General features: G+C 38.3%; 1 protein-coding gene across 1 annotated transcript in view; it reads right to left on the bottom strand.

Moving 5' to 3' along the window:
- LOC126473567 (coiled-coil and C2 domain-containing protein 2A) overlaps positions 1 to 20,517 on the bottom strand; it is a 574,642-nt gene that overhangs the window by 262,383 nt on the left and 291,742 nt on the right. The gene's annotated exons all lie outside the window — the stretch shown is intronic.

Below are 20,517 nucleotides of genomic sequence, written 5' to 3'. Positions count from 1 at the left end.
AGAAGCTGGTAGCAGGGAGAGGTTCAGCCAAAAGCAAACAGAAACATAAAATGATCTCACTTTTACTGGTACAATCTTATTACACTTTCATGTGACTGCACTTCATAGAATTGTGTTATGCACCAGAGCAGAAAAGGGGAATGAACTCAATTTTTCTTAAGTACATGCCTGCATAGCCACAGGTGACAGCATGCAGATATGACACAGCTACGCAGCAGAAAGAAACAATCAAACTTTAAGCTCCTCGGATACATGAGTGCATTTTGCTTCATTGGCATAACTTACCAAGTACGAGTTACACATTCAACAAAATATCCACTGAGAGAGAGACAGAGATGTATTTTTTAGGTCTTGTGACATGAAGCAACAAGCATTACCTCTGACAGAATAACACATTTTAGACACCTGACAGTGCATTTAAGAGCCTGTAACAAATTGTAACCCTTTTGTGGGCACATTTTGTTGTAGCAACTCAGCAAAGATATTTTTTTTGTTATCCTACATTAATTCTGATCAACTGACTATATTTATTTTTTGATAATTTTATTTTTGTCATTTAGGACCAAAAACTATGGTGGTAAATGGATATCCAACTTCTCTTTTGTGAGTTGTTATGTTTTGCCATTACAAGTAAAAAAATTAAGATCAGTGTTTCCTGTTTTTATTTTATCTTTCCTTTCACTTTATTCAAAAAATAATTGTTGCCAATATTAAAGTTTACTTACCACAATGTGAAAACAATCCTTGAAACTTTATCATGCAATAAAGGTATGAGCTAAAAATAATTGTTTCCAATATTAAAGTTTACTTGCCACAATGTGAAAACAATCCTTGAAACTTTATCATGCAATAAAGGTATGAGCTAATACTGGTCACTGTAACGTGTATTGCAGAAGTGAAGGAATGTGTTCCGACAATAGTAGTGATCCCATGACAAACAGAACCTATTTGTTGTGGCAGTTTTCATACACTTGGTGCAGAGTACTACCATGTTAGGCAAAGACAGAGGTAGTAAGATGTATTTCCAAAAGCTTTGGGATACCATTAAGTTGGTGGTAAGTATGTTCTCAAGGACCACAAATGATAGATTAATTTTGTGGTACGTATACTTCCCACGCCCCTCCAGAAACTACTTTGGTGGTAACCGTGCTTCCCAACAACCATTAAAACACCATTGTTTAGTGGGACGTATCCTTCCCACAGTCCTGACGGCTATATTTCACAACAAACAGAAATTACAGCTGGTGTAGTAGACTGCCACTAGATGCCAGGAGTATACAGAAGTGGTAACACATATTCCCTTAAACACTGTAAAGAAATATGTTTGGTGGAAAGTATATCCTCGACGGCCTGCAAAAGGGTTAAACAAAAATGGTGGAATGAGGACTGCAGATGACTGGTAATGAAGCAGGTCACATTCAGTCATAATAAACAAAGCCTCACGTCATTACCTTGAACATGCTGCTTCTCATTCCCGAGATGGCAACATTCAAGTAACCACCACCTGCCACTCGTAGCACTTCATATTGTGGCTGCCTACCACATCACTGAGGGTCTTCCACCATCAGTACATCTCACAGTGTTTATCATATTAACATCATTGTCAGTCCTGGGTGAGAGGGCCATTCAGTGCCTCTATTCCTGCTCGTCACTACAAGCACTTCCTGGTGCCATGGTGCGAGTCGAAAGAGTTCACTGCACAATACTGAAAAAGCTAAGCCATTACATTTAGACTGGGATACCTTTTTAAATTTTGTGGTGGGTATGTATAATTTGAAAGTTCACACAGGAACTGGTCATTCACCATACAAACCAATGTATGAGAGGAAAATTCTGTCACTTTCTGACATGATTCAGCCAAAATTAGGGACACAAGGTTAATCAATGAAACTGTTTGTCAAGCAGTTAAGAGAAGTTTGTCAGGGAGTAAACTATGCCAACACAAGGGCTGTGGAAAATAAGGAACAGTTGGTAAATGTGCGAGTAAAACACCGCAATACAGTACAGGGCAGTGAGTACTGCTAACAAACTCTTATACCCTGAAGGGCAACACTGGAGTTCTTAATGCTTCACTGTTACAGATGAGCTCTTTGCATTCTGTGCTCAGGCTGCTTTTATTATAGCTGTACTGCTTGCCAAATGCTGGTGCCTGTGCTGAGAGTGGCATTCTGCTTGAGGGGGAATAAAAAAAAGAAATGTGTTTTCGAAAGATCTTTGATGAGCAGCAACATGTACACTGCATATTTTCGTATTACGATATGCTGCATATTTTCGTATTACAAAAATATAAATTTGACTTCTGCCAAACACAGCACGTTAGTTTCCAAAGTGTTGGAATAGAGACTGCAGTGCACTTTTTTAAGCCAATCATAACTCATGTCATGTGATCTTGCCAGCCAATGACAGCAGATATTCAGAGCATAGGACTCGTGATGCAGTCAAACAATAGCAACATCACTGTTAAGTAGCATGAACACACAAATAGGAATTAATGTACATAGTGTAGCTACAAGAAAAGCTAAGGTTTCACACATAATACTGGTCTTTTTAGTGTGTGTTACGCTTCTAAGATACATTACATAAATGTGCCAGTAAAATTTTAAACAACGACATTAATGTCTCGTCTTCTGGACTTGAAATTATTCTAAGTGGCTGCTCCTCAAAGTGTTAAGTCTTAAATGAGAGTCAAACGCTCTGTGATTTAACAAATCATCTTGCGTGTAAGGAAATTTCCTTTGAAAATAACGCTTTTTAAAGAACCATTCGCAATATTTTCCCACGACCTCTTAGACATGGGTTCGTTACAGCAACTGCCAGATAGCAGCCAGAAAACAGCGTTACTGTGCGTAGGCAGCTATGATGATGTAGAAATCCCATATGTTCATACATATATGGCATTAAGAGATCTTACAAGATGTCATACAAGAAATATGACATCAGAGGATACACCAAGAGCATAGTAATTCCATAAACCATACTAAAATGCATAATTCGGCTTAACGGGCACATTCATACGTCCAGATTCACAATGATGTAGCTCACAACCTGATATTACACTTTTCAGTGTGCTTTTCAGAATGCAAATTTTCTTGGAGCACCATTACTGCATTGTCTCATGTTTCGTCCTTTATTATGACATAATGCCATTACATGCCAGAAGATGAAAATGTGCACTTGAAATTCAGTGAACCGTTGAAACTAGTCAAAAGTGTGGAATGAAAAACTTTGTTTCTTATAAATTAACTGCACCTGTGGAAAAGATTACCAAAAGCCACATTTATTTAGAAAAAAAAAGAAAAAAAAATTGTTGTGCAAAGCAATTTATGCTTGACTGCCAAAAACATGGAAATAAAATAAAATCAGAAAACTGTAACTAATAACATACTTTAGCATTCTGTAATTATGTGAATGTATTTTAATTCACTTGATAGCTCCAGTAAACGAAGAGGAAACAGCAAAATCTCTAAATGTAAACAGGCGTCACTATCCCCCTTCCCACTACAATTCAGACTGCTCTGCGCATGCATGAATCTGGCAGCCTGGCACACCAGAAAAATTTTTCTGGGTAGCATGACTGCTTCTGGGTACTGCTGCAGCCACGCTCCTAGTAGCCAGAAGCGGGAGAAGGTACTGCTCATACGCAATGCAACTGTACATGCACATGAGCCCGCTGGCAACTGCTCAAAACGAACTTAATGTAAACTGTTGTGACGTTGCACTCATCGGGAGCAGTTTGGTGTTATGAAGTATTCCACAGTCTTCATCCTAAAGTGTTTGACACATTTTGCTTTTGGCAGACGCTTGTGGGTGCATTGTGTTTTGTTGTTGTAAATGGCGTATTTCCTTCGCAACTTAAGTTTTATTTTGGTTTTATTATCTTGTTTATATTTTATTGCTGCAGTATTATTCTGCAGTAGCAGGATACAGTAAAATTTTGTTAGACTATCAGTCTTACCAGTCAAAATTACAAAAATTTAACTGAAGACTAAAACACCCGCATCTGGCCATCCTGATTTAGGTTTTCCGTGATTTCCCTAAATCACTCCAGGTAAATGCCGGGATGGTTCCTTTGAAAGGGCATGGCCGACTTCCTATCCCATCCTTCCCTAATCCGATGAGACCGATGACCTCACTGTCTGGTCTCCTTCCCCAAACAACCCAACCCCTACTAAAGCAACGAAAAATTCCCAGAATACTAAATAATTCCTGGATTTTTCCCAGTTTTCTCCTGCATAAAAAATTACTGTTTTTTTCCAGATGTCCCAGTGACACAGACTGTATACATCCTGTTAAATTAAGTAAAACAACGCACAAAACTTTAAAGATTTTGCAGAGGTAAAAACACATTGTGTAAACTTTGCACATGGTTGATTTCAGCTCATACATTGCAGTGAATGAAATGTAGATATGATATTGAAATTTAATTTGAAATGTAGAGCAGAATGATTTCTCGTTTCATTCTTGAGTTGTTGCTGTGGTCTTCAGTCCTGAGACTGGTTTGATGCAGCTCTCTATGCTACTGCAACCTACATCCTTGTGAATCTGTTTAGTATATTCATCTCTTGGTCTCCCTCTACGATTTTTACCCTCCATGCTGCCCTCCAATATTAAATTGGTGATCCGTAGATGACTCACAATATGCCCTAACAGCCAATCCCTTCTTCTAGTCAAGCTGTGCCACAAATTTCTCTTCTCTCCAATTCTATTCAATACTTCCTCATTAGTTATGTGATCTACCCACCTAATCTTCAGCATTCTTCTGTAGCACCACATTTCGAAAGCTTCTATTCTCTTCTTGTCTAAACTATTTATTGTCCACATTTCACTTCCATACATGGCTACACTCCATGCAAATACTTTCAGAAACGACTTCCTGACACTTAAATCTATACTCGATGTTAATAAATTTCTCTTCTTCAGAAACGCTTTCCTTGCCATTGCCAGTCTACATTTTATATCCTCTCTACTTCGACCATCATCAGTTATTTTGCTCTCCAAATAAGAAAACTCCTTTACTACTTTAAGTGTCTCGTTTCCTAATCTAATTCCGGCAGTATCACCCGATTTAATTTGACTACATTTCATTATCCTCATTTTGCTTCTGTTGATGTTCATCTTATATCCTCCTTTCAAGACACTGTCCATTCCATTCAATTGCTCTTCCTGGTCCTTTCCTGTCTCTGACAGAATTACAATGTCGTCAGTGAACCTCAAAGTTGTTATTTCTTCTCCATGGATTTTAATTCCCACTCCAAATTTTTCTTTTGTTTCCTTTACTGCTTGCTCAATATACAGATTGAATAACATCAGGGATAGGCTACAACCCTGTCTCACTCTCTTCCCAACCACTGCTTCCCTTTCATGCCCTTCAACTCTTATAACTGCCATCTGGTTTCTGTACCAATTGTAAATAGCATTTCGCTCCCTGTATTTTACCCCTGCCACCTTCAGAATTTGAAAGAGAGTATTCCTGTCAACATTGTCAAAAGTTTCCTCTAAGTCTACAAATGCTGGAAATGTAGGTTTGTCTTTCCTTAATCTATTTTCTAAGATAAGTCGTAGGGTCAGTATTGCCTCACGTGTTCCAACATTTCTACGGAATCCAAACTGATCTTGCCCGAGGTCGGCTTCTACCAGTTTTTCCATTCCTCTGTAAAGAATTCGTGTTAGTATTTTGCTGCAGTGGCTTATTAAACTGATAGTTCGGCAATTTTCACATCTGTCAACACCTGCTTTCTTTGGGATTTGAATTATTATATTGTTCTTGAAGTCTGAGGGTATTTCGCCTGTCTCATACATCTTGCTCACCAGATGGTAGAATTTTGTCAGGACTGGCTCTCCCAAGGCTATCAGTAGTTCTAATGGGATGTTGTCTACTCCCGGGGCCTTGTTTTGACTTAGGTCTTTCAGTGCTCTGTCAAACTCTTCACGCAGTATCGTATCTCCCATTTCATCTTCATCTACATTCTCTTCCATTCCTATAATATTGTCCTTAAGAACATCGCCATTGTATAGACCCTCTATGTACTCCTTCCACCTTTCTGCTTTCCCTTCTTTGCTTAGAACTGGGTTTCCATCTGAGCTCTTGATATTCATGCAAGTGGTTCTCTTTTCTCCAAAGATCTCTTTAATTTTCCTGTAGGCAGTATCTATCCCCTAGTGAAATAAGCCTCTACATCCTTACATTTGTCCTCTAGCCATCCCTGCTTAGCCATTTTGCAATTCCTGTTGATCTCATTTTTGAGACGTTTGTATTCCTTTTTGCCTGCTTCATTTACTGCATTTTTGTATTTTCTCCTATCATCAATTGAATTCAATATCTCTTCTGTTACCCAAGGATTTCTATTAGCCCTCATCTTTTTACCTACTTGATCCTCTGCTACCTTCACTATTTCATCTCTCAGAGCTACCCATTCTTCTTCTACTGTATTTCTTTCCCCATTCTTGTCAATCGTTCCCTAATGCTCTCCCTGAAGCTCTCTACAGCCTCTGGTTCTTTCAGTTTATCCAGGTCCCATCTCCTCAATTTCCCACCTTTTTGCAGTTTCTTCAGTTTTAATCTACAGTTCATAACCAATAGATTGTGGTCAGAGTCCACATCTGCCCCTGGAAATGTCTTACAATTTAAAACCTGGTTCCTGAATCTCTGTCTTACCATTATATAATCTATCTGATACCTTCCAGTATCTCCAGGCTTCTTCCCTGTGTACAACCTTCTTTCATGATTCTTGAATTATTTGGTTTCATATCCAAAGGATGGTTGCACACGACATGCACATTCGTTCGCATCTTTCTGCATTGCAAATCGTTTGACCATATCAGTCATCACATATCATAAATGATTCAAGATATCAAAACGGGGTTTTCTGTAAATAACAGCATGCAATGAGGGACATATGTTGTATGACAAACACTCAATTTTTTTTAAAATTCGATAAGATATGGTAGTAACGGGTCTGCAGCAGTGAGAGGTCAGCATCTCAGGATCCATTCAGATGTCCACAGTACAGCAGAAAAATCCAAGCTTTGTGCATCTACATTACCAAAACACTTGGGGACATACATAGCAGGATGTGTATACACACCCACAGCAGTGAAAGAGTTAACAAAGTATCAGAGACCATACCATACCACATCACCCAAATGACTTAGCCAGTAAATGTAAAACTACAACCACTGACTAAGACATGTGCATGTCATTACAGTGAAGTCATTTAAAGGAGCAATTGACACATTACCAGATGTTCCATCACTTCAGCAGAAAAGGAGAAGTGGCCTAAGAAAAGAGAAGATATATGCAATGTACCATATGAAGTTACATCTATGGGACAAATAGGGTGATTCAACATATTTTTATACTCTAGATGTACATGGGTTATGTTGGGATACATGTTCGGGTAACTGGGTAAACATTTTTCATTTGCTTGTCTTTGATTCTTTAGGTATACACTGATCCAAAGGAGGGAGGGGGCTGATGGTAATTCATTTTCTCTTAGGTGGTGTACCAATGATGATGTCCAGAAGGATGGTCATAATACTACTACACTTTTGCAGAGGAAGCATGATTCAGGACCAGCCTCTGAACACTGGGATTTTGTTCTCAGGGCAACCATATGTGAGACTCACAAATCACAAGTGGACAATTAAATTGACATTCAACATTTGAAAGGTGTGAAACGAAGTCTCAGGACAGCAGAACATGTCCACAGAGTTGCACAAAGAGGCAATGAAAGGAGAAATACAGTATTAGCTTAAGTGCAAAATGAATATCACAAGTTAAAGCTTTCCTATGAAAAGTTAAGGGCTCATTTACAGTAACTGATGGAAGTAGATCCATGATCACTACTACAGAAGACAACAGGATGGCTGGATGCAGATGGGAAGCTATTAAAAATGGTGCTCAGGACAGCAAACGACAATGGTACAGAAAGCAGGAACAACATAAAAGGGAATCATAGAGGAGATGGCAGAAGATACAAAAGCAATGGTCTGTTTGTATGTGACACAATTAGCAAATGTGGAACAAGGAATACTGTATATTATCAAAACAGTGGAAAAGTTAATGACAGAATTAGAGCAGTACATGTGGAGCACCATGAATACCCTGATTAGTGATTGAAAGGAGGTGCACTTGATGAAATGATAGTAGTATTGAAGCTATTTATTGTAAACATTAGTAGACAGTTTGGAGGGTGTGAGGACTGAAATTGAATTTTTGCAGGAAGCAGTTCATCATGTCACCCATGTACATATGAGTGTGATACTGCTAACCCAGCCCATGTGGAGTTGCTAATCTCCCATGGGCATCTCCCCACATGGCAGATAGGGGAATGTTTACCAGTGGGAAAATAAAATACCTGGAGCAGACCAAAATTGGCAACTGCTGCTTTGGGTCTCCATAGGCCAAGGGAAGAAATCCCTGAATAAAAACTACCTGTTCTCAGGTAGAGATTGGACGTAGGGTTGACAGCCCACTCTGTAAAGAATACCTGTTATGAAACTTCAACAAAGAAAAACAAGATGGATAAAAGATGACAGATATGGCATGGACAAGGTTATGGTGGGTGTGCAACAAAATGATGGAGACAAGCAAATTGAGAAAAGAAAGAGAAAAATATGAAGCACAAATCAGATTTATTTGTCAGTACTTGGAATATGAGATCATTATACCACTCTGAAGTGATGCAAGGCCAAATAATGAACCTGAAGCAGAGCCTCAGAACATTGCAAGAAGCAAGATGAACTAGGAGTGGAAACCTACAAAAGAAAGAAGCAAACATATTTTATAGATAAAGCAAAAGGAACCATGTGTTCAGGACAGGATTTGTAGTGCATCACCAAATAAAGCACTTAGTAACAGGACCATCCCTTTAAACCCAAGATACCAGCACTTAGGATAAAAGGTAAATTCTTCAATTATTCCATAATTAATATCCATGTAGCAACTGAAGAATCAGAGGATGAGGAGAAAGAAGCTTTCTATGAATCTCTGGCAAGAACATATGATGAATGATCAGGGCACAATACAAAAATACTACCCAGACACCTAAATCCCAGGTGGGAAGAGAACAGATATATAGACCAATAATTGGTATCTATAATAAACATGCAATAAGTTATGACAACAGGACAAGTTTGATACTATTTGCAGCATCTAGAAACATGGTGGCTAGCTTCATATTGTTCCCACAGAAGGAAATACATATGGGAATACCAGATGGAAATACTATAAATCAGATCAACCATGTACTAACTGATGCAAGGCACAAGTCAAACTTAATGGATGTAAGGGGCTTAAGGGGTCCAAATATAGACACAAATCACTTCCTATTTTGGGCACAGGTGAAGGCAAGAATGTCTAACACAGTGAAAGGAACCCAGCCTAGGACAAATAAATGTAACATCATAGCTTTAAAATCAGAGGAAGCAAGGGAATGATAGCAGAAGAAAATAATTCAGGCTCTTGAAAATGCTGGAGAACGTAACAACATTGAAGACCAATGGGAAAAGATAAAAAAAGTGCAGATAGCAGCAGATGAGATAATTGGAAACAGCGTGTGGCAGAAAAGAACCTTGTGGCTCAATACCAAATGTGAAACAGTAACAAACAAAAGAAATGAAGCACACAAAAGATCAGTTCAACCACATTAAACCATGAGGATAATGGATAAATATAAAGAAAAATGGAAAATTGAAAAAAGGACCCACCAAAGGAAAAAGAGGGAATGGATGAAGAGAAATACTGAAGAAATGGAGCTTCTGAGGGGTACAAATAAAGCAAGGAAATTTCATAGAGAGGTGAATACGACAGGGAAACATTTCCGAGTCAGAACAAGTTTAATAAAAGATAGGAAGGGGGAAATTATTAGTCAAGAGAAGGAGATATGCAAGAGGTGGTGTGGCTACTTTGATAAACTTCTTAATTTGAGATCGATTGTACCAAGGAACCCAACAGAAATACAAGAGGAAGAGGATCCAGATAACAATGTGGACCCATTTGATGTACAAGAGATGAGAACTGCAATGAGAATAATACAGAACAACAATAGAGAAGAAAATATCTTGGTGAGGGGAATGACTTTTCATAAATCTGTGCAGATAGTGGCCTATGCGGATGACATCGTCATAGTACCAAGAACTCTGATGGCAATGAAAGAGACATTCACCACACTTGAACAGGCCAGCAGGAATAAAGGACTAAATATTGACAAACAGAAAACAAAATAACTAGCTGCTGGGAAAGTGCACAAGGAGAATATGGCAGCCAAAATAACGAGGGTTGTTATACCTTCAAAAGAGTCAATCATTTCAAGTACCTGGGCTCAACTCTACCCAGTCTAGATGATAGCTAATGTGAAATAAATACACTAATTGCACCCAATAAAGCTCATTTCACCTTAACGAAGCTTCTATCTTTGAGGCTCATGACTAGAAACACAGAATTAACCATTCATAGAACACTGATCATGCCCTTGCTTACATACACCTCTGAAACTTGGCCTCTGACAGCAAAGGACACTGAATTGCTGGATCCATTTGAGAGAAGGATACTCATAGAACAATCAACCCAATTTGTGAAAGGGGAAGATGGAGGAGGCAATATAACCATGAGTTGTATGCAAAGATCAGCCGATTAGAATAATTGTGAAGTCATCTACGCCGAGATAGGCTGGACACGTGGTATGACTGAATGACACGGAAATACTAAAAAGATTTTACAAAGAAAGTCAGGTGGACAGAGAGGATGTGGTTAACTGAAAACTAAATGGGAGGATGGAGTCACATAAGACCTTCAGAAGATGGGCTACAGAAATTGGAAAATGCTCGCAAGGGACCAGGATAAATGGAAGGAGATAGCAGAAGATGCCAAGACTCATCATGAATTGTAGAGCCACAGAAGAAGAAGACTGCTAACTCAGCAGCAATTTCTGATAGGGTTACAACAAATACAGAGGGACTTTCCTACAGTGTTACAGCATTTCAAAACTGTAACAGAAAAATATACAGTTCTTTTATCACATGTCTACTGATAAAGTTAGCACTGACTGAGCTAGTTTCGACATCACCCATAAAGTTTCTGGTAGCAGTCAAAAATGCAAAATACTGATATTTTATAATCCATCCATACCCAATTAAGTGGAACACCATCAATAAACAGGTACAAGTACAGACTCACAGAGTGTTATTAGTCTCAGAATAAAAAGATTCTCATGTACTTATGTCTGTAGTAGATCTAAAGAATGGTATCACAAAGCGTGTTACTATTTATCCAGTCACAGTAGTGCAGACTAATGAACAGGCATTTCAAATGAAACAATTTCTTGGGAAAATGGAAGTGGCAGAGTGTAAAGGGAAGCACTAGCCCCATAGCATGTCATTCTCAATGGAGAGAAGTCTTCTGAAGTAAGAGTGATTTCAGGTGTGCCGAAGGAGAGCACTGTAGGACCGTTGCTATTCACAATATACATAAATGACCTTGTGGATAACATCAGAAGTTCACTGAGGCTTTTTTCGGATTGGAAATGGCTCTGAGCACTATGGGACTTAACATCTGTGGTCATCAGTCCTCTAGAACTTAGAACTACTTAAACCTAACTAACTTAAGGACATCACACACATCCATGCCCGAGGCAGGATTTGAACCTGCGACTGTAGCGGTCACGCGGTTCCAGACTGAAGCGCCTAGAAACGCACGGCCACACCGGCCGGCTGCTTTTTTCGGATGATGCTGTGGTATATCGAGAGGTTGTAACAATGGAAAATTGTACTGAAATGCAGGAGGATCTGCAGCAAATTGACGCATGGTGCAGGGAATGGCAATTGAATCTCAATGTAGACAAGTGTAATGTGCTGTGAATACATAGAAAGAAAGATCCTTTACCATTTAGCTACAATATAGCAGGTCAGCAACTGGAAGCAGTTAATTCCATAAAATATCTGGGAGTAGGCATTAGGAGTGATTTAAAATGGAATGATCATATAAAGTTGATTGTCGGTAAAGCAGATGCCAGACTGAGATTCATTGGAAGAATCCTAAGGAAATGCAATCCGAAAACAAAGGTAGTAGGTTACAGTACACTTGTTCGCCTACTACTTGAATATTGCTCACCAGTGTGGGATCTATACCAGATAGGGCTGATAGGAGAGATAGAGAAGATCCAATGGAGAGCAGGATCATTTAGTAATTGTGAAAGCATTACAGAGATGATAGATAAACTCCAGTGGAACTGCAGGAGAGACACTCAGTAGCTCGGTACCGGCTTTTTTTGAAGTTTCAAGAACATACCTTCACTGAGGAGTCAAGCAGTATATTGCTCCCTCCTATGTATATCCCGCGAAGAGACCATGAGAGATTAGAGCCCACATGGAGGCATACCGACAATCTTTCTTTCCATGAACAATATGAGACTGGAATAAAAGGGAGAATCGATAGAGGTACTCAAGGTACCCTCCGCCACACACCGTCAGGTAGCTTGCGGAGTATGGATATAGATGTAGATGTAGACAGCCACATTTTCAGAAAATTGGGTACTACTGGATTTACTCCATATTTTCACCAGAAACAGTGATTGTCAACTGTTACAGAAGTGGAAGACCAACAGAGATGACAAAATTAAAATTTTAAAACAGCAGATAACTAATCATCAGAGTGAAGTGTGACATTTGTACTGGCTGGAAGAATCATTATGCATACTATCTGTACAGACGTAACATTCCTTATCAACACCTGGATTCCAGCCTATTACACTCTTTAGATCATAGAAAAAGGAAGAATTTCAGTTGACTAGATGCTACAACATGTAAAGCAATATCATGAGAAATGCAAGCAAAACATAATAATTGTTAATGTAACCACAACAAGCATTATCCTGAATCTGCTACTCATTTGTGCAATTTAGTTCCGCTTAAATGTAATATGTTTTATTCAAATGAATCACCAATCCATCAAATACTCATGGAACATTACACACCAGTGATAAGAATTAAGAATAGAAACTGTAAATTATATTAGAAGTAGGTAACTGACCAAAAACGCAATATAAGGTTAGGTAGTTAATTTACACAGACTAAGCTTAGGAGCCTTACAGTTCAACTCAAGAAGCAACCAAGTGATTGATCTCAGAGTAATGTAAAATTGTGAATAAAAAGCATATATGGTGCTGTAACTACTAAATTTGTATATGTTCAACTTCATAGTTTATGTATGAAGATTGTGTGGTGTCACCGCCAGACACCACACTTGCTATGTGGTAGCCTTTAAATCAGCCGCGGTCCATTAGTATACGTCGGACCCGCGTGTCGCCACTATCAGTGATTTCAGACCGAGCGCCGCCACACAGCAGGTCTAGAGAGACTTCCTAGCACTCGCCCCAGTTGTACAACCGACTTTTCTAGCGATGGTTCACTGATAAAGTACGCTCTCATTTGCCGAGACGATAGTTAGCATAGCCTTCAGCTACGTCATTTGCTATGACCTAGCAAGGCGCCAGTACCAGTTACTATTGATACTGTAATGATGTACCGTCAAGAGCGACGTTCACCATTAATGGATTAAAGTTAAGTATTCCACCAACTACGTCCGTTTTTTCTAAATTCTAATTTCCTTGTCCTGTTCCAGACCTCACGCCAACCTGCGTGAGCTAAAATGCATGCCTTTCGGCTTCCTCTAGTAACACGGTGTTGGCTCTCCTGCCAACCACAACAGTTTGTGCCTGATTTGGCTACTAGAAGTCAGCTGGCCTGCTAGTCTGACAGCAGTTGCATGTGCAGCCTGCCAGCTGCACCCCATTTAGAATTAATAACTATTCAGGCAGGAGTGCAAGGTTCCACTGGCCACTTGTGTGTTGTCTGCTGCACATACTTTGTCTCTCATGTGTTTATGCCTTTTCATTCTTGGGTTAGAACATAGAGACTAGTTTGGTAATGGACAGAGAAAGCAAATTTGGGATAAATTTCTTGCAGAAGAGGGGATTAACAAAACAAGAAACATAATCAGTACAGCCAAAAATACCTATCCCGGATCCAAGATGGTGATAAGTGGAATTTTACACAAAAGATCAGTTAGTGATGGCTACATAGACAGGATAAATGACTGGATGCAAAATCAGTGTGATACTTTAGGGATAGTATTTTTACATCTTAATAAGTTTGTAACCAATAAGTGTCTAGGACAAGATGGACTCCACATGAATAGGTTAAGCTCTAAAACTTGCAGTAAAGTGTTGGCAGATGTGTGTGCCTTAATAAAAAAACATGGGTAACTGACTTTTAGTAAAGGGGGTGATAATTTAAATAAGGCTACAAAAAAATATTAGATGTGTTTCTGCCAGTAAAACAGATCATCTAATGTACTAGAAAAAATTGAAAAACAGAAATCAGAAAGCAAAGCAAAGGTAAGTGCTCAACCAAATAATCCAGAAAAAATGGTTCATAATTTTATGCTGTTCCATCAGAATGTTCAGTCTCTGTGCAATAAATTAATAGAATTGCAAATAATGCTTTCAAATGAATTAAATGATGCTTCTGTGTTATGTCTTAATGAGCACTGATTAAGAGAGGATATATTACAAACAGTAAACATAAAAAAATATGAATTGGCAGCCTACACTTGTAGAAAGCAACTTCAATGTGGAAGAAACTGAGAAACTGCATCTTTGTCAGAAAAGGAATACCTTACAAAAATACAGAACAACCAAAGACACTAAATAGGCAAAAGGATTTTGCAATATCATCCACAGAATTACTATCACATAAAACAACTGTAGTATGCCTTTACAGATCTCCTGAGGGAGACATAAAAAACTTTCTTCAACATATGGAAAAAACTTTAATTCTAACTGTAAAAAATAAACAAATACTCCTTATATGTGGTGATTTCAATATAGACTTTAGGAAGCCTCATAAAATAAGAATAGAACTATTGAATCTCTTATTTTCTTGTAACTTGAAAATCACAACACATTCCCCAACATGAGAAACTAGCTCTACAAAATCCACGATAGACCAAATAATAATTAACTATAATCAACAACATTACATAGCAGAAATAATAAAGACTGGACTTGGAGACCACTATGGACAAAACATGAGTTTCAATATTGAATGTGATAAGGCCAACAAACTGACAAGTACGTATGAGACCAGATCTCACAATGACCAGAATGAAACTTCCTGGCAGATTAAAACTGTGTGCCTGACCGAGACTCGAACTCGGGACCTTTGCCTTTCGCGGGCAAGTGCTCTACCATCTGAGCTACCAAAGCACGACTCACGCCCGGTACTCACAGCTTTACTTCTGCCAGTATCTCGTCTCCTACCTTCCAAACTTTACAGAAGCTCTCCTGCAGGAGAGCTCTCGCAGGAGAGCTTCTGTAAAGTTTGGAATGTAGGAGACGAGATACTGGCAGAAGTAAAGCTGTGAGTACTGGGCGTGAGTCGTGCTTCGGTAGCTCAGCTGGTAGAGCACTTGCCCGCGAAAGGCAAAGGTCCCGAGTTCGACTCTCGGTCGGGCACACAGTTTTAATCTGCCAGGAAGTTTCATATCAGCGCACACTCCGCTGCAGAGTGAAAATCTCATTCTGGAAATGACCAGAATACTGAAATACATAGAAATCGTTTAAAGAAAGAATCATGGGAACAAATTTATGGAGCTGGAAATATACCTGACAAATATCTTTATGGATACAATTAAATATCATTTTGATGTTGCATTTCCACTTAAATTTAGGAGGTCAAAACTCACTCACACAAACAAATGGATCACTACATGTATCAGAAAATCATGTGCAGAGAAACGATTCCTCTACAAAGTTACAAAAACATGTCACATAACACCAGAATTTGACAGGTATTTTAAAAACTATAAAATAATTCTGAAGACAGTAATAAAAAGTGCCAAAATGCTGGAAACTGACAGACACATAAAAAATGCATCAAATAAAATGAAAGCTGTTTAGTATACTGTAAAGATGGACACAGGAAGTAACAAAATAAAAACTAATAACATACATTTGATAAAAATTTGCACATTATCTGCAAATCACAGGAGTTGGCTAACACATTTAACAGTTATTTTGTAAATGTAGCAGAAAAACTTATTGAGCAAAATGTCACCCATAAACATCCCCCACAGGTAACACCAAAAATTGAACAGGTAGAAAACACAATATTTCTCATATCAACTAATACACAAGAAGTACAGCAAGAAATCAAGCTTCTAAAATCAAAACATTCATCAGGAAAAGATAACATACCAGATTTTGTTGTAAAAAAATGTGTAGACTTATTTTCTGAACCACTGACATATCTTGTAAACCTATCCTTCTCAACTGGTAGCTTTCCAACATGTTCAGAAATAGCTGAAGTTCAACCACTACACAAGAAAGGAAATCAGGAAGAGGTGTCAAACTATAGACCAGTTTCTCTACTGTCTGTGTTTTCTAAAATTCTAGAGAAACTCTTTTACAAGAGACTGCCAAATTCCATAGATAAATATAATATGCTAACAGCATCTCAAAATGGTTTCAGGAGAAATCACTCTACGGAAACAGCTATCTTTTCTTTGCCGAGCCCTGCTTCTGTACAGTAAGCGAATACCTAACCAAACAAAACAAAACTGCCTTACCAATTAAGGCTGTTTTCATAAAATGTGTAGAGTAAGAAAATATTGTATAATTTTATCTTTTCTTAAAATGATGTCTGAAAAAAAGAGAAAAGTCAAGGAATGTGTATTGTAATTAATTAATGGTCCAATATCTTTTGTACACTGTACAGTCCTAGATTCACAGGACCAATAAATAAATAAATGAATGCTATATCCCAGAACAGAAAAGGGAAGGAAATTAAATTTTTCTTAAGTTCACACCAGCACAACCACAAGTGAACAAGGCACAGGTGGTGACATAGCTAAAGCAGCAGAAAGAAACAATCAAACTGTGAGGTGGTCACGTACATGAGCACACATTGCTATATTGGCATCAATTGCCAAGCATGGGTTAGACATTCAGCAAAATGTCAACCGAGAGAGGGGATGGAGATGTTAGTTCATTAGCTCTTGTGAAGCAACATGCATTATCTTGGATGTAATAACACATTATAGAGACCTGACAGTGCAGTTAAGAACCTGTAACAAATTGTTCAGCAGATACAGGAGAACAAGGACTGCTAACAACTAGTAAAGAAGTAGGCAACATTCGGTCATAACAAACAGTCATTACCTCATGCTAGTGTCCATAACACTCCAGTTCTCCAGCTCTGAATTCAGTTAGTCATTAGGATCAATGGCATTTACACTTATAGCACTCAATTCAATTATTATTACGGTGTAGTGATAGCCATGTGTTAGATGTGCCAGCACTTCTCATGAATACATTGCTTGCCATTCCTGAGATGTCAACATCCAAGTTACCACAACCTGCCACTCATGTAACTTTCCAACGGTCACCACCTACCACACTTGTGATGGGGAGACGAGGGTCTTTCAACACCAGTCCAACTTGTGGTGCTTATTGCACTAACATCATTGTCACTGCTGGATGAGAGGATCATCTGGTGTCTTTCTTTCTGATCATCGCTCACTTCCAGGTACCAGGGCCTAACAGCCCAGAGGGGCCAGGATCATTGACTACACAACTTTTGACAGTGTAGAACACCCAATCGGTCATCACAGGTCATTGCCATCTTCCAGAGCGGATTCAAGGACACTCTAAAACAGTGTGGGGCAATCATATATGCTACAGCTTTGTCTGAAGACTGCATGATGGCAACTCACAAGTATTCAGCCAAACTGATGGAGTAGCGGCTTTGGTGACCAGTGGAACCAAGCTGACAACAGGAGTCAGCTGAATTCCACTGTGACACTGGCATGAGGTTTCAGCTGAGGCTGACAAGAAGATACAGAACTGCAAATCTGAACCAATACATGTTAAAATGCTAATCATCTTTTATTCATGCTGAAAGACACTCTAAAGGTCCACATCAGCATCCTAACAACATAGTGGTGTCTCTACTCGGCACCCCTACAATTCTCTTGGAAAATAAAGATAGAATTTCATTTAACAGTTAGCAGCAGGGAGAAGTTCAACCAAAAGCTAACAGAAACATAACATGATCTCATTTTTACTGGGGCCATCTTATTATAATTTCATGTAACTGCTCTTCCTAGAATTATATTGGAAAACAGAGGTAAAAAAGGTTTACATTTACCATTTGGCAGCAGGCTGAAGTTCAGCCAAAAGCTATCATAAATGTTAGCATGCAGAACATACTGAAGGAAATGTGCCTATTCTGAGATAATTTAAATCATGAAGTACTAATGATGTGTGTTACCAAGTTACGGCACTACTTCTGCAACTCAATAGCTGTGATGCCATGCCCACTTCACCATGAAATCAGTCTGGACTTTACCTCTTGTTACAAGTGAAACACAGTGTGCAGTAAATGTTTGTCTTTCATTGTTCTTTTGAATCATTTTCCCATTAACCACTGTTGCTGTTGTTAACCAGTTTTCATCTTCCTCAAACCTGCTGCCATCTCCTTGCTTCTGCACATTTACATCTTTTTTTCTTTTAATCTCTTTTAGCTTTTATTGTCACTCTGTCTTCATTACTTTCATCTTCTCCACCTAATGTTTATTATTTTAATTCTATCTATAACTGCTCATTTTTAGTTTTGGTATAACCTTTTCTTATCTGTGGCATGCTCATTTTGTAACACATCACTTTTAAATATCCTCATCCAGTGCAAATGTTTGTGCTAGTCTTGCCTCATTGTATTTCCCTTGATGGAAAATTCTGTGTGACTTCACGGCTCAATTTCTGAATAGCCACAACTACAGTATGTCAAATCCATTATTCTCTTTTTGGATGGAAGAATTTCTAGTTACAAAAACTAAAACTTGCATCTGTGCTTGGATATATTCATTGCCAGTCACCATTTTTATTTGATTTTAGTTTAATTCCAGGAATTATTTTCTCACTAGATATTCCTACCCATGGGTCTCATACTAATTATGGAAGAGTGCTAGTGATTTTGTAGTTTAAATCAGGAGATTAACAAAACAATAACTTGATCATTGCAAAGTGCATGGCAGAGGGTACTCAGCACAGTAGAACACATTAGGGTTTCTTCCCATGAAACTGAGTATGGAGTGCAGGGAGAATGACAGCTGAAATATGGTTTCAGCTAAACTGGTTGAATCTAAACATATCTAAGATTCATACGATGCAAATCAAATCCAAACTGCCAAATTTTTGCAGATTAAGATTATGCACAACCAACAAGGTATAGAAGAAATCAACTCAGTGAAAGTTTTAGGTTTAAATTTGGATAAAGCTTTGAGCTAGCAGGCAGACATTGAGTAGCTAGTTAGCAAACTAAGCAGCTTAGCATTTGCAGTGCAAATATTATCAACAGCAGTTGACATGGACATGGAAAAAGTAGCATATATAAGTTATTAAAATTTTATTTTTATGGGGATCTGCAGACTCTAAATGATTAATAAAAGAAAACACAGTCTGTAGTAGGCTGTAATGTAGCAGATCTTTATTTAAATCATGTGATTAGCTTGTTGTGATGACTTGTCATTTTCAAGCACATGTGTAATATTACATATTACTTGTCAAATTGTCAAATCATTTTTCACTACACGCAAGTAGTAGATGTTATATTCAGGCCTTACATTGAAGATGGATCCACATTAACGTGACAACTTTAAACATTCTATTAGGAACTTAGAGCCAAGTCTCAAACTCTGCAACTACACTTTTGTGGAATTATTGGCTGCCTTCAAGCATCTACTAATTCAAGTTTTCAACAGTTCTGTAATGCTCTCCTGTGAGTTAAACAAACCTATGACCACTCAAGCCATCTATCTTTGTCTATGTGCAACTTCCCTTGTTACTAGTATTTGGTAAGGGTCCAACACACTTAGCAATTTTCTGAGACGGTGCACATAAGTGATTTGAAAGCAGTCTCATTTGCAGACTGACTAAAATCTTTGCAATATCCTGCCAATGGACAGAAGTCTATCTTCTGCTTTACCTTTGGCTATGCCTCTGTGAGCATTCAATATTATATTTCTACAATTTGTTATACATAGATATTTGTACAAGGTGACTGATTCCATTGGTGACTCATTGACACTTTAGTCATAGATTACTACTTATTTGCATTTTGTGAAATGCAAAATTGCATATTTCTGAACATTTAGAGTATGTTGACAATCTTTACACCACTTTGGAGGCTTATTCAGATCTGACAAAATGCAGGTGCAGATTTTTTTCAGACTGTAATTCATTAGAGATAACTGTATCATCTGCAAAAAGTTGGAGTTGTTCTTAATACTGTCAGATAATTAATATAGAATATGAACAACAAGAATACAAACACTCTTTCCTGGGTCACATCTGAACTTACTTTTGATTTTACTTTTGTTGATGACTTGTCATCCAAGGCAACATGCTGTGTCTACCCTACCAAGGAATCTTTAATCCAGTCACAATTTTTGTTTGATACTTC

Source organism: Schistocerca serialis, chromosome 4 (genome assembly GCF_023864345.2).
Source record: "Schistocerca serialis cubense isolate TAMUIC-IGC-003099 chromosome 4, iqSchSeri2.2, whole genome shotgun sequence".
Taxonomy (NCBI): domain Eukaryota; kingdom Metazoa; phylum Arthropoda; class Insecta; order Orthoptera; family Acrididae; genus Schistocerca; species Schistocerca serialis.
The sequence above is the reverse complement of the archived record's forward strand: the minus strand, read 5'-3'. Positions and strand labels throughout refer to the sequence as shown.